Source organism: Saccopteryx leptura, chromosome 6, assembly GCF_036850995.1.
Source record: "Saccopteryx leptura isolate mSacLep1 chromosome 6, mSacLep1_pri_phased_curated, whole genome shotgun sequence".
NCBI lineage: Eukaryota > Metazoa > Chordata > Mammalia > Chiroptera > Emballonuridae > Saccopteryx > Saccopteryx leptura.
In genome coordinates, this window is record NC_089508.1 from 169,509,781 (window position 1) to 169,522,325 (window position 12,545).

The 12,545-nt window shown below is 39.0% G+C and overlaps 1 protein-coding gene and 1 non-coding gene across 2 annotated transcripts in view; both read right to left on the reverse strand.

Annotated features, from left to right (window-relative positions):
* The window catches only part of JAKMIP2 (janus kinase and microtubule interacting protein 2), a 164,716-nt gene that overhangs the window by 93,669 nt on the left and 58,502 nt on the right, over positions 1-12,545 (reverse strand). The window lies entirely within an intron of this gene.
* On the reverse strand, positions 1,266-1,341 carry TRNAI-GAU (transfer RNA isoleucine (anticodon GAU)). Its single transcript has one exon. It is a non-coding gene; the product is annotated as a tRNA-Ile (tRNA).

Below are 12,545 nucleotides of genomic sequence, written 5' to 3' on the forward strand. Positions count from 1 at the left end.
CTCGATGTTAGCTATTTATAAACATAATGACACAGTCTTACATTTGAAAAATTATTTTGCATAATGGTTGAGGGTAAGACCTTGGACTTAAAGACCAGCTCTAACCACTTATTGTGTGAATTTGGACATATTATTTAAGTCCTCTCTGCCCAACTTTTAATTTGTCTTATAAGGTTGTTGTTTAGATCAAATAAGCTAATATATGCAAATACAAACAAGAGTAATTGGCACATAGTAAAACTAAATACATTTTAGCATTATTATTACTATTAGACTTTTTTTTTTAATGAGAGGAGGGGAGGCAGAGAAACAGACTCTCATGTGCGCCTGAACCAGGATCCACCCAGCAAGCCCACTAGGGGGCGATGCTCTGCCCATCTGGGGACGTTGCAACCGAGACATTTTTGTTTTCTGGTGGCGGCTAAAGAGCCATCCTTAGTGCCTAAGGCCAACTCACTCAAATCAATCAAGCCATGGCTGTGGGAAGGGAAGACAGAGAGAGAGAGAGAAAAAAGAGAGAGAGAAAGAGAGAGAGAAGAGGGAAGAGGAGTGGTGGAGAGGCAGATGGTTGCTTCTCCTGTGTGCCCTAACTGGGACTCGAACCTGGAATATCCACATGCCGGGCTGATGCTCTACCACTGAGCCAACCGGCCAGGGCCTAGACATCTGATATTTGATGAGATCATGGTGAGTAGTCATTGACATAATTTCATCTATGTCATAAGTGCCTATTACAAATTATTTTCCTTTTTCATCTTTCAGAATTAGAAAGCAATGAACATAAGCAGGTGAGTAATGCGTGGGGTTAGGGATGACAGAGGGATTTTGTAACAAAAAAATGCTAAAAGCTTAATCAATCTTTTTATTTTGGGCAAGGGAGTAGGGAGCATTAAAAATGTCAAAAAAAACTGAATTAAAATGCCCTACTTCCATTTTTTTTAAAGACATTAATTTATTTTTATGCTGATTTTTTTTTTTTTTTGTATTTTTCTGAAGCTGGAAAAGGGGAGGCAGTCAGACAGACTCCCGCATGCGCCAGACCGGGATCCACCTGGCACGCCCACCAGAGGGTGATGCTGTGCCCCTCCAGGGCGTTGCTCTGTCGTGACCAGAGCCACTCTAGCACCTAGGGCAGAGGCCAAGGAGCCATCCCCAGCGCCCGGGCCATCTTTGCTCCAATGGAGCCTCGCTGCGGGAGGGGAAGAGAGAGACAGAGAGGAAGGAGAGGGGGAGGGGTGGAGAAGCAGATGGGCGCCTCTCCTGTGCGCCCTGGCCGGGAATCGAACCCGGGACTTCCACACATCAGGCCGATGCTCTACCACTGAGCCAACTGGCCAGGGCATTTTTATGCTGATTTTTGAAGTTCAAGGTTTTGCACTTTAGTTTCAGTCCTGTGAAGTCAAATTTCTCAGGATTATTAAAAAATCAGGTTAACAGAATGGTTTACATGGTGTAAAGACTCAGAATTACAATGAATTTTGGGGTTGAACTGATCAGACAAATCTGATTTTAGGAGAAAAATCAAATCTAATAAGTCTATCTGTGGAGTCTGCTTTTTGTCAAAGAAATAATTTCTCCTGACAATATATTCAATGCTTTCTTTGTTAAAGAATTTTATAACCAATTAATCTATTTTAAAACTCTTGAACAGAGTCACCAGGCTAGAACTTAGCTGAGCTCTTGGTGTCAAATAAGATCGCGGCTGTCCAATCTCAGGTTTAACGCTAAATAATTGTCTACTGTCAGTCAATTGTCACTACTACCTGCACTGGAAAATTACTGAGGTTTAAAAATTCCTTTAAGGTTCTATTTTGGCTAGGGAAGAAAAGTTCTTTTTCCAGGGGGATGCCAGCAGTTGGTTATTTGGGGGGGGGGGGGGATGTTTCCTATCTTGTTTTTGTGGCTAATTTTGGGATCACAGTCATATTAGGGGCAGCTAAAATAGAAACAGGACTCCTCTGTGGGCTGTCTACAGCACAAGCAGTCATCACCCCAGGCCGGAATGTCCTCAGAAGGAGAGGGCCCCCAGGAAAATGAGCCATCCCAACAACACTCCCGCAGATCCTGTAATTGTCTAGCGAAATTGATGGACTATGCTTGTCAAAGCCAGTTTGTCATCCTCCCTCCCTTTGTGGCGGGCAGTTTCTATCAGCAGCTTTTACAGTTCCTTGGCCTCGCCCGCCTCCCTGACTCTGCCTTTCTGTTACTTCTTGTGAGATTCTTTCTCAAACTTTTCTTTTGTCTCTTAGTATTGTTCAGATTCATTCTCCTTGGCCGTTGAAAGCCAGAGTTGAACTTGGAAAACAATGCAGTAAAGACAGGACTCCTATTGAATGAAGAAAATAAAACAGAACTAAGCAGTTCTGACAGGCATAGAAATTAAACTGTGCATTTCTTGTCCTTTTGACCAAAGTAATGCAAAGACGTGGCTCCGGGCTTATCCAATTGTGACAAATTTTGTGTTTGTTGGAAGTTTTACCTTGGAGGCTAACTTGATGGCACAAGATAATAGAAGCCACTTTGTTTCCTTTGTGACCACTTTTAGTTGCAGAACTAGAAGGATTTTCTCATGCTCGTTTTCAGATTTATTTATTTATTTATTTTTTGTCAGGCAATAATTTTTATTCTTTTTAAATTGAATTTGTTGGGGTATCATTGGTTAACATAATTATACAGGTTTCAGGTGCCCAATTCTACAACACATCCATGTACATCATAATAGTGTGTTCAACCCCACCCCCAGTCAAGTCTTTGGAGAATAAAATAAAAAGTGAATAATTAAAATGAATGGAGTATGTATGAATAGAATGATATCCAAAATATCTAAGCCTTATTTTTTTTTATTTTATTTTAATGGGGTGACATCAATAAATCAGGGTACATACATTCAAATAAAACATTTCCAGGTTATCTTGTCATTTAGTTCTGTTGCATACCCATCACCCGAAGAGAGATCGTTCTCCGCCACCCTCCATCCAGTTCTCTCTGTACCCCTCCCCCTCCCCCTCTCCCTCCTTCCCTCCCCCCACCCCCCGTAACCACCACACTCCTGTCCATGCCTCTTAGCCTCGCTTTTATGTCCCACCAATGTATGGAATCCTGCAGTTCCTGTTTTTTTCTGATTCGCTTATTTCACCCCGCACAATGCTACCAAGACTCCACCATTCCATTGTAAGTGATCCAATGTCATCATTTCTCCTAGCTGAATAGTATACCATGGTGTATATGTGCCCCATCTTCAAGTATTCATGATCAAGGTAGAGTCCAACCGAGCTGAAGACATAAGTATTACCACTTAGGATTCTCATGGGGTGATATTTGTACTAAATTTGGCAATTTATAGATAGCTATGAATCCAACTAAATTAATTCTATTTAACACAAGCTAAACAAGGAAAAGCCTAGAATTGGCTGAGAGGATAAGAAAGTACAGCAAATGAAACCAACGGAAGTTTCCTTCCCCACCCACTTCACAAGGTAGAACATGCTCACGGATGCAGACTTTCTTTCTTTAGCTTTGATGTAGGTGACATTTATGATGGTTTCTCTCAGTCCGTTGCTTGGCTACAGTTCCTGTATTTCCTCTCTAGGGAGAGCCAGATGATAGGATTTCTTCTATTGCACTGTCTAATGGAACTAGCATGGCTCCAACCACAGCAGCCCTAGCCTGTGCCCTGGCCCTTACATTCCGCTCTAACTTCTGACCATCAAAGCAAGGCTTGCTTCTGTCTTTTCTTCTTCTAATGTTACAGAAATAAAGTTGTATCCGTGTGCGTGTGTGTGTGTGTGTGTGTGTGTGTGTGTGTGTGTGTGTGTGTGTTTGTGAGAGAGAGAGAGAGAGAGAGAGAGAGAGAGAGAGAGAAAAGTAGCTAGCACAGGACTTTCTCCCTCATTTACACTCATTTATTGCATACTGATTTATAGGAGTTGAGGACTAACATTTGCCATACTTGCTTGACTTAGACTAAGACCAAAACATTTTTTTCTGGCAAGGTTATACTGAATAATACATATTCTATTATATTATACATTTTAAAGCCACACAGATCCCATACCTAAAATCTGAGTATAATTAATATGATATTTGCTTCCATTTTAAAGCAGAGACAGAAACAAAGCAATATTCTATGAAGAGCTTCCCAGCAGACAGGTTGCTACCTGTCTTAACCTTCCTCATCTCAACAAAGTTGGGTAATCTCATAAAGAATGTTCAGATACGTCCCTTCAGAGGTTAGGCAAAAGTTAGTAAGCAGATAACAAATGCTAGCTAGACTTAAGATTCTGTTCTATATGGTATGAGGTTTACTAAGACTAACATGTCCCTGTCACTTGTAAAAGAATGACTGTCAGCCTGACCAGGCAGTGGCATAGTAGATAAAGCATCAACATGGGACACTGAGGACCCAGGCTGGAAACACTGAGGTCACCAGCTTGAGCAAATGCAGGCTTGCCAGCTTGAGCGTGGGATCACAGACTTGACCCCATGGTCACTGGCTTGAGCCCAAAGGTCACTGGTTTGAAGCCTAAGGTTGCTGGCTTGAGCCCAAGGTCACTGGCTTGGGCAAGGTGTTGTAGGCTCAGCCAGAGGCCCCTGGTCAAGACATATACATATGAGAAAGCAATCAATGAACAACTAAGGTTCTGCAGCCATGAGTTGATGCTTCTCATCTCTCTCCTTTCCTGTCTACCCCCCCCCCACCCATCTGCAGTCCCTCCTTCCTTCTGTCTAAAAACAACAACAACAAAAAAGAATGACTATCAAATACACTGGGGAAGAATTTGAAATGGATGGGATTTGTTCGCAATAGAACAGGAGTGTCCCGAGAAAAATCCTCCAAGATAAAGAGGCCATGCAGGAAAATGCTGTGAATTGCTCCAAGGCCCATAGTCAGTGAATGGTAGATCTAGTGTTCAAGTCCAGACCTCCCATATTTCTCTTCTCAAGAAGAGATGGTGCTATACTTGCCCTTTCTGTCCTTGCATCCCCCTGCTGGGGATTCCGGTGCTAAAGAGGACATTATCAGAGGTAGAGCAAGGTACGAGGAAAGACATCCAAGGAGGAACGATTCATTCTCTCTGAGGACCAAATCATCCATTGGTAATCAATCAGCTCTTCCATGGAAAACCAACTGCAATCTCTTCGATAACCAATCAACACAATTATTTCCTCAATAGTCCCGTTGGCAGAGGTGCGGCTTCCTTCACTTCTAAAAATCTTTGGTGTCAGTAATCATTTGTATTTGATATTGGTGATGATTCTTTTTTGGTGGTTGTTATAAAAAGTTTAAAACAGAAAAGTTTTTTCCTTTTAAAACATTTTAAATGTATTTTTCAATTACAGTAAACATACAATATTGTGTAAGTTTGAAGTAGACAGCATAGTGGTTAGACATTTATATACCTTATGGAGTGATCACCCTGAGAAATCGTGAACCCATTTGACACCATCCACAGTACTTACAATATTATTGACTGTATTCCCTATGCTGTACACTTTACATCTCCAGAACTATTTTGATAACTGACAATTCTTAATCTCTTTCAATTCTTTCACTCATCCCCCCAAACCCCCACCTATTGGGCAAGCATCAGTTTATTCTCTGTATCTATGAGCTCTTTTTTGTTTGTTCATTTATTTTGTTTTTTAGATTTCACACAAGAAATTTACAATAGATTTTACATAGAAGTGAAATCACGTGGTAGTTGTCTTTGCCTGATTTATTGCACTTGATACTAGTGATTATCCTGACTTTAAGAAAGGCTCCCAGGTGGAGTCAGAAAGCTTTTGTGAAGAAGCAGTGGTGTAGTGTGACTCTTTGGAAAAATAGTCAGAAGCCTGCTGGAGGTGTGCTTGCTCACTTTTCTGAAGGACACCGCATTTACTGGATGCAGCTAGAGCGAGAAAATAGCACCAACAACACAGCACAGTTTGAATAGCAAGGTACGGGCAAACATCTGCACACGAATCAGCCGCGGTATTTTTATCACGTCAGCTGCTATACCCAGGATGTGTGAAATCTCTTTGGAATCTGCTCACTGGTGCCACAAGAGAGAGGATTCTTTATTCTTAAGGGTAACTGCCCTCTGATGTCTTGATTCCTTGGAATGCCTTTTGCATCAGATACGCCCATTGTGGACATATAGAAAAACTTGTCTTGCTCAATTTGGACTTAAACCCCAGAGTTCAAACACTGTCACTTACCTTTTTAGCACCTTAAGCAGTGGATTATTGGAGCCGGAAAAGAATTCCAAGCACACTTAACTCAGAGACAGTGAATGGTTAATTGTTAAGTAAAGAATATAGTTGAGATGAGCTGTGACCCCTGGCAAACCCGCCACTTCTTTGTGCCTCACCTCCCAGGTCTGCAAGGTGAGGGACTGGGACTACGTGAAGTCTAAGGTCAATTCCAGGGAAGAAAGGCTCTGACCCTCTATCCTCGGGATAAAGTATGTGTGGTTGGGAGGCTGGTCATTCAGTCTAAAAGAGGGCAGAAGCTCAGCCTTGCACATAATTAAGGACTTGCAATTTAAAAGTACAATTCTACTTTTGACATACCAGAGAAGGCATGTTTTAAGTACAATGCTTTGGCATGGATGTGGGGAAACAACCCTGTATTGCAGGAGGGGTGTAAATTTGCCCAACCTTTCTACAGTGCAATCCAGCACCATATTGAACAATAAGAAATGCACATCCCTTTGATCCAGACATTCTGCTTCTAAGAGTTTATGCTACAGGTATCCTTGCCCATGAGCCAGATGATTTCTGTAGAAGGCTGGTCATTTCACATTGGTGGTAGTAACAAAACACTGGAAAACCACTTAAGTATCGGTATCTGCAGTAGAACAGCTAGCTCTACACTGAAATATCAAGCAACTATACTATATATGACATAACATATATGTATGATATATTGATATATGATAAAATTATGTGTCACAGCAGAATATATATCTGCTGTGATACATAATTTTATCATTTTTTCCATCAAATATATTAGCTATCACAAATGAAAAGTCAACTAAAATACCTAAAACTATACACATGTGATCATTTTCACATGTTATTTCTCAGAGAGCAACATGCCATATCTATCATATTTTTGAAATCTAAATTATGGATAACAAAAGGTTTCTCTTAGAATGTTGTAACACGATATAAAAAGGTATCACAAGGTATGCATTGTATGCATAGCTGAGTGTCAAGAAGTAAAAAACACAATATATGGTCTTTTTCACTTAAAAGTAAGAAATCCCAGAATCTAGACTGGGCTTTGCCACTTACTAGCTGGATGACCTTCAGGATCAAGTCAATTAACTTCTAAGGCTCCGTGTCCTGGTCTGTAAAATCAAGATCATAATATCTGCTCTATCTCCCTCTCAGGGTTGTTGCAAGACCCATTAAGATAATATATGTGAAAGCAGTTTATATAGCACTGTACAAATGAAGACTGTAGACTTATCCCTCAGTACCAATGTTTTAATGGTATTCAACTATCTATTATTATGACACAATGAATTTAAAATGCTCCAAGGCTCTGGTAAAAAGAAACATAAAAACAAAATGATAAATGTGATGGAAAACAGCTTTGAAAACTTAATTACATTATGCAAATGGAAGGTAATATTTTATATCTTGATGCAGATTTCTGGAGCAGTTAAAGGAACACATTCCAAGGAGTAAAATGTCTAGGTAACAAATGTAACAAATGAATGTTTCTGAGCAGAAAGAAATAAAAATCTTTACGCTATTTATTTAAGCCCAAGTTTCTAGAATCTTACATTTTTCTGAAAATTATTCATTAATGTTGACAAGGTAACAGGTAAAATGATGACACTTTGTAACAGCAGAGACATGAATGAATCTACCTTAAAAATCACTTTCCTTATGTTTATTTTCATTAAACTTTGAAAAGAGATTAATGGCAAAAGAGAATATGGCCATTACTGCCAAGAAATAGATGCTTGTTTTTAATACAAGGAGAAACATAAAAATGTAGTCTGTGGTTTCCTGCAGTCATAATGAGGTAATTGTCAGTCCACAGGAGTGATGATAAAATGGTATATGCTATTAATTTACTTATCTATTTGTTCATTCAACAAGTCTTTATTTTGCATTGTGGTACTCTGCTTGGAAGTGAAGAGTCAGTAGTGAATAAAAAATCACTTTTTTTCAATCAGAATAGAAATAAACTGTTAAAGAACATGGGAACAGGGTGGCACACTGGTGAGAAAGCAGGCAGCTTAACAAGGCATACACCCCTGAGCTGTGGTGGCGCAGTGGATAAAGCGTTGACCTGGAATGCTGAGGTCACCGGTCCCGAACCCCAGGCTTGCTTGGTCAAGGCACATATGGGAGTTGATGCTTCCTGCTCCTCCCCCCTTTTCTCTTTCTCTCTAATGAATAAAGTCTTAAAAAAATAAAATTAAAAAAAACCAAACACATAGACACCTACAGGATTTGGGAAAATTTTACTAAGCCTCAATTTCCCCAGGGATAAAAATGAAATAGTACTATCACCAGTCTCATGAGTCTTTTAGAATATTAAGTGAAACAATAAATATACATCAATGTGTGATAATATAGTAAATTCTTATTAAATGGTAGACTTTAAGGTGTTGATAAAGGTTTCTTTACTAGCTATGTCACTTTAAACTGGTTGAATAGACTTTATATCATGTTACAACATTCTAAGAGAAACCTTGCGTTATCCATAATTTAGATCTCAAAAATATGATAGATATGGCATGTTGCTCTCTGAGAAATAACATGTGAAAATGATCAAATGTTGTATATAGTCCATTCTAAAATCATGTGAAATTTGTGGAAAGGGTAGGCACACAGGCAAGGGGCCACATCTTGGAGTCCTTCCATGAATAATACTTTCATAGGGTTTCATTCTCTTCTCTTTGTGTGGCCTTCTCACATTATAAAACTGCACTGCCAATATCAGTGAGTGGAGGGGGGAGGAGACATTTAAAAACTAGGAATTGCATGTTTCACTTGGTTGCTCCCTCATCCATCTTAATTTAGACACCATAACCACATAGCACCTGGCGGCCACCCCTTCCACTCTGATGAAAATGACGGCCACATCTACGAATGTTTAAAAGCAAAAATGGAAGAGAATCCATTTCAGCTTCGAACACAGACATTCTGCATTCTCCTTCTTAAGTAAAACCTAAGCAATAAACCTTTTAATGATGTGAAGTATTGAAATAATACTCTTTGTCATGCTGAGTACATAAATCTAATTAATTCTAGTTAGGGTTCCTTTAAGAAATCTAGCTAACAATTTAGAAATGTGTTTATGAGAGGAGGCAGGCAGAATAAGAGGAACTGTCAAAACTGGGATTTTCCAAAAATAAATCGTATCCTGAATATTAATATGTGGCATAAACTTAATTTGTTACATTTTACATTTGAGATATTTCTAGCCAGGAGTAATATAAAGCAGCTGGTTCAGACTTGTTTGCACTTCAAGGATTGTAGCATTAGCAGATTTTATTATACTAATACAAAATTGCTTACATTTGTTACATTTTTTGACAGTTTACAAACTAAGAACACTTTTTGCAAGTGTGCAACTTCATTAACTTCAAAGTTCCATGTTTTACACAACACAATTTTAACCAACAGCAATAGTATGAAGAAAAATTAGATAAACCTTTTTGAACATTCCCTACGTACCAGATACAGTACTATTTTGGGAGTTTTACATGCATCAATTCACTTAAAATAGTCTTAAAAAGTACATAATGTCTTCTATACTTAGGAGGAAATTATTAGTAAGAAAAATGATAAATTTTAAGTACAGTGAGGGTTCTACTTAGTTAATGGCAGTCTGGATAATTCCAAGCAAACTAAAACCAAAAGACAATGTAAAAGCCTGGAGAAAAAGCCTAACTTTTTTTTTTAAGTGAGAAGAGAAGAGATAGAGAAACAGACTCACACATGTGCCCTGATCAGGATTCACCCAGCAACCGCCATCTGGGGCCAATGCTCGAATCAGCTGAGCTCTCCTCAGTGCCTGAGGCCAACACTGGACAAACTGAGCTATTTTTAGCATCTGAGGGTAATGCTTAGACCAACCAAACTATCCTCAGCACCTGGGCTGATGCTCAAACCAATCGAGCCTCTGGCCATAGGAGGAGAAGAGGGAGAGAAGGGGCAAAGGAAGGGGGAGAAAAGAAGATGGTTGCTTCTTATGTGTGCCCTGACTGGGAATCAAACCCAGGACTTCTGCATGCCGAGCCAACACACTATTCACTGAACAAACTGGCCAGGGTAAAGCCTAAATTTTAAAAAGGATTAAAGAGCAAATAAGGTTGTAAAGAATTACCATGCTGATATTTGGGGAGCAACAGAAACCCAGGGACAAGAACGCAGACCACTCAGAGGCTTTTGGTCTGATGGTACATGTTGCTCCAGTAGAGATGGCTAAAATGCTGAACTAAGCTTTTTGATAAAATAATGGGACTAGTGGAAAAACATGAAATCCAAGTAAACTCTCCTTACTTTGGGCTGGGATCTCAGAGTGCTGCAAACTGAAAGAAAAGATGAAGCCAAAGTAAATGAATACTCAAAATTTTCAGCCTGGCTGTGATTCATCTGGATGACCCATAACATCTCAAACTCCAAATTTAGTTTAAGGTAAACCCAGATTGCTATTGTCCATGGAAGCCTGGGAAAAGCCAAAGGAAACTGACTTGCAGGGCTCAAATGATTTCTACTAACAATTATGACAATACCATGCTTAGCACACAATCAAAAGTGACCAAACACCTGGAGAGACAAGACAGCATGCATAAGAACCAGCAGAGACAATGGAAACACTCAATTCAGATACTGCAATTATCAGAAAGGTCCTGTAAAAACAATTACGCTTATTTCATTCAAGGAGATAAAAATTAAGCCTGAAAACTTTAAAAGGCAATCTGAAAATCTAAAAACTGATATAGTAGATTTGGGAAAGCACAAAATAGAAATTATAAAACTGAAAAAACTAGCAATCATAATTAAAAAACAACAAATGACTTCATTGACAATTTAGGTGCAACAGAAAAGAGAATCAGTGAATGAAAGGTCAAAAGCATGAGACATCAAATGATGAAAATGACATCAAGATATGAAATAAGACACAGAGGATTTATATAAATGTCTTACATAGGTTCAACAGAGCCATCGAAGGATCCAAGAGACAGAACAGGGCAGGGCAATGTTTAAAAATACAACAGCTAAATTATTTTCCAGGATTGCTAAAGCATATCAATATATAGATTCAAGAAATTTAATAAGTACCAGCAAGAATTAAAGATTATAAAAAAAGTCTTAAAAACTGTAGACAGCTTGCCTACAAAAGAACAACAGTTATACTGACAGCTGACTTCTCAATAGCATAATTGAGAAGCAGTAGACAGTGGAACGATATTTTAAATATGGTAAAAGAAAGTAACCATCTACTTAGAATCCTACATTCACTGGAAAGATCCTTTAAAAATAAAAGTAAAATAGATACTATCTATGCATACTGAAAAAAATTTTTCAAGGGTATTTTCAGGCATAAGAAAAATAATATAGAAAGGAATAGGGACAGGATAAAAATCTGAGCAGATCTAAATGCACACGGACTATTTAAAAGTATGAGTATCTCTTGAGATGTGTGTGTGTGTGTGTGTGTGTGTGTGTGTGTGAGTGTGTGTGTGTGTAATTCACCAAAATAAAAGCATATAATTTTATAATTCAAGAAGAGTAAATATCGTTTTAAGGACCTGGAAGTAGATAGATATATGGATAAAAGTTAGACTTTGCCCTGGCCTGTTGGCTCAGCAGTAGAGCATTGGCCCTGCATGTTTAAGTCCCGGGTTCAATTCCTGGCCAGGGCACACAGGAGAAGTGCACATCTGCTTCTCCACCCCTCCTCTTTCCTTTCTCTCTGTCTCTCTCTTCCCCTCCTGCAGCCAAGGCTCCACTGGAGCAAAATTGGCCCAGGTGCTGAAGATGGCTCCACGGCCTCTGCCTCAGGCTCTAGAATGGCTCTGGTTGCAATGAAGCAATGCCCAGAGGGGAAGAACATCGCCCCCTAGTGGTTATGCCGGGTGGATCCCGGTTGGGCACATGCAGGGAGTCTGTTTCTCTGCCTCCCTGCTTCTCACTTCAAAAACAACAACAACAAAAAAAAAAGTTAGTCTTTGATCATTCAGGAATGTAATTACTAGGGTTAACACTAAGAGAATAAAAAAGGAGTCTACAACTTATAAATAAAAAATAAATTTATTGATCATAATTTTCCTAACAACACAAAAGCAGTTAAGAAGGGAGAAAGAAAACTAATACAGAATTGTAGAGACAAAAAAAAATACTTGATATTTCAAAATTTTAAAGCCAATGAACTGAAGGTCTCTAGAATCCTCCGCATCTGTAAAATAAAAAAAAATATCAACCAATTGCTGTCTGTATTCTCTATCCAATTTTGCTGCAAATGACTAATCTTAGTATTTTGTTTGTGGTTGCAATTCTCACCCTGATGGTCTTATAAATTTTGTGCA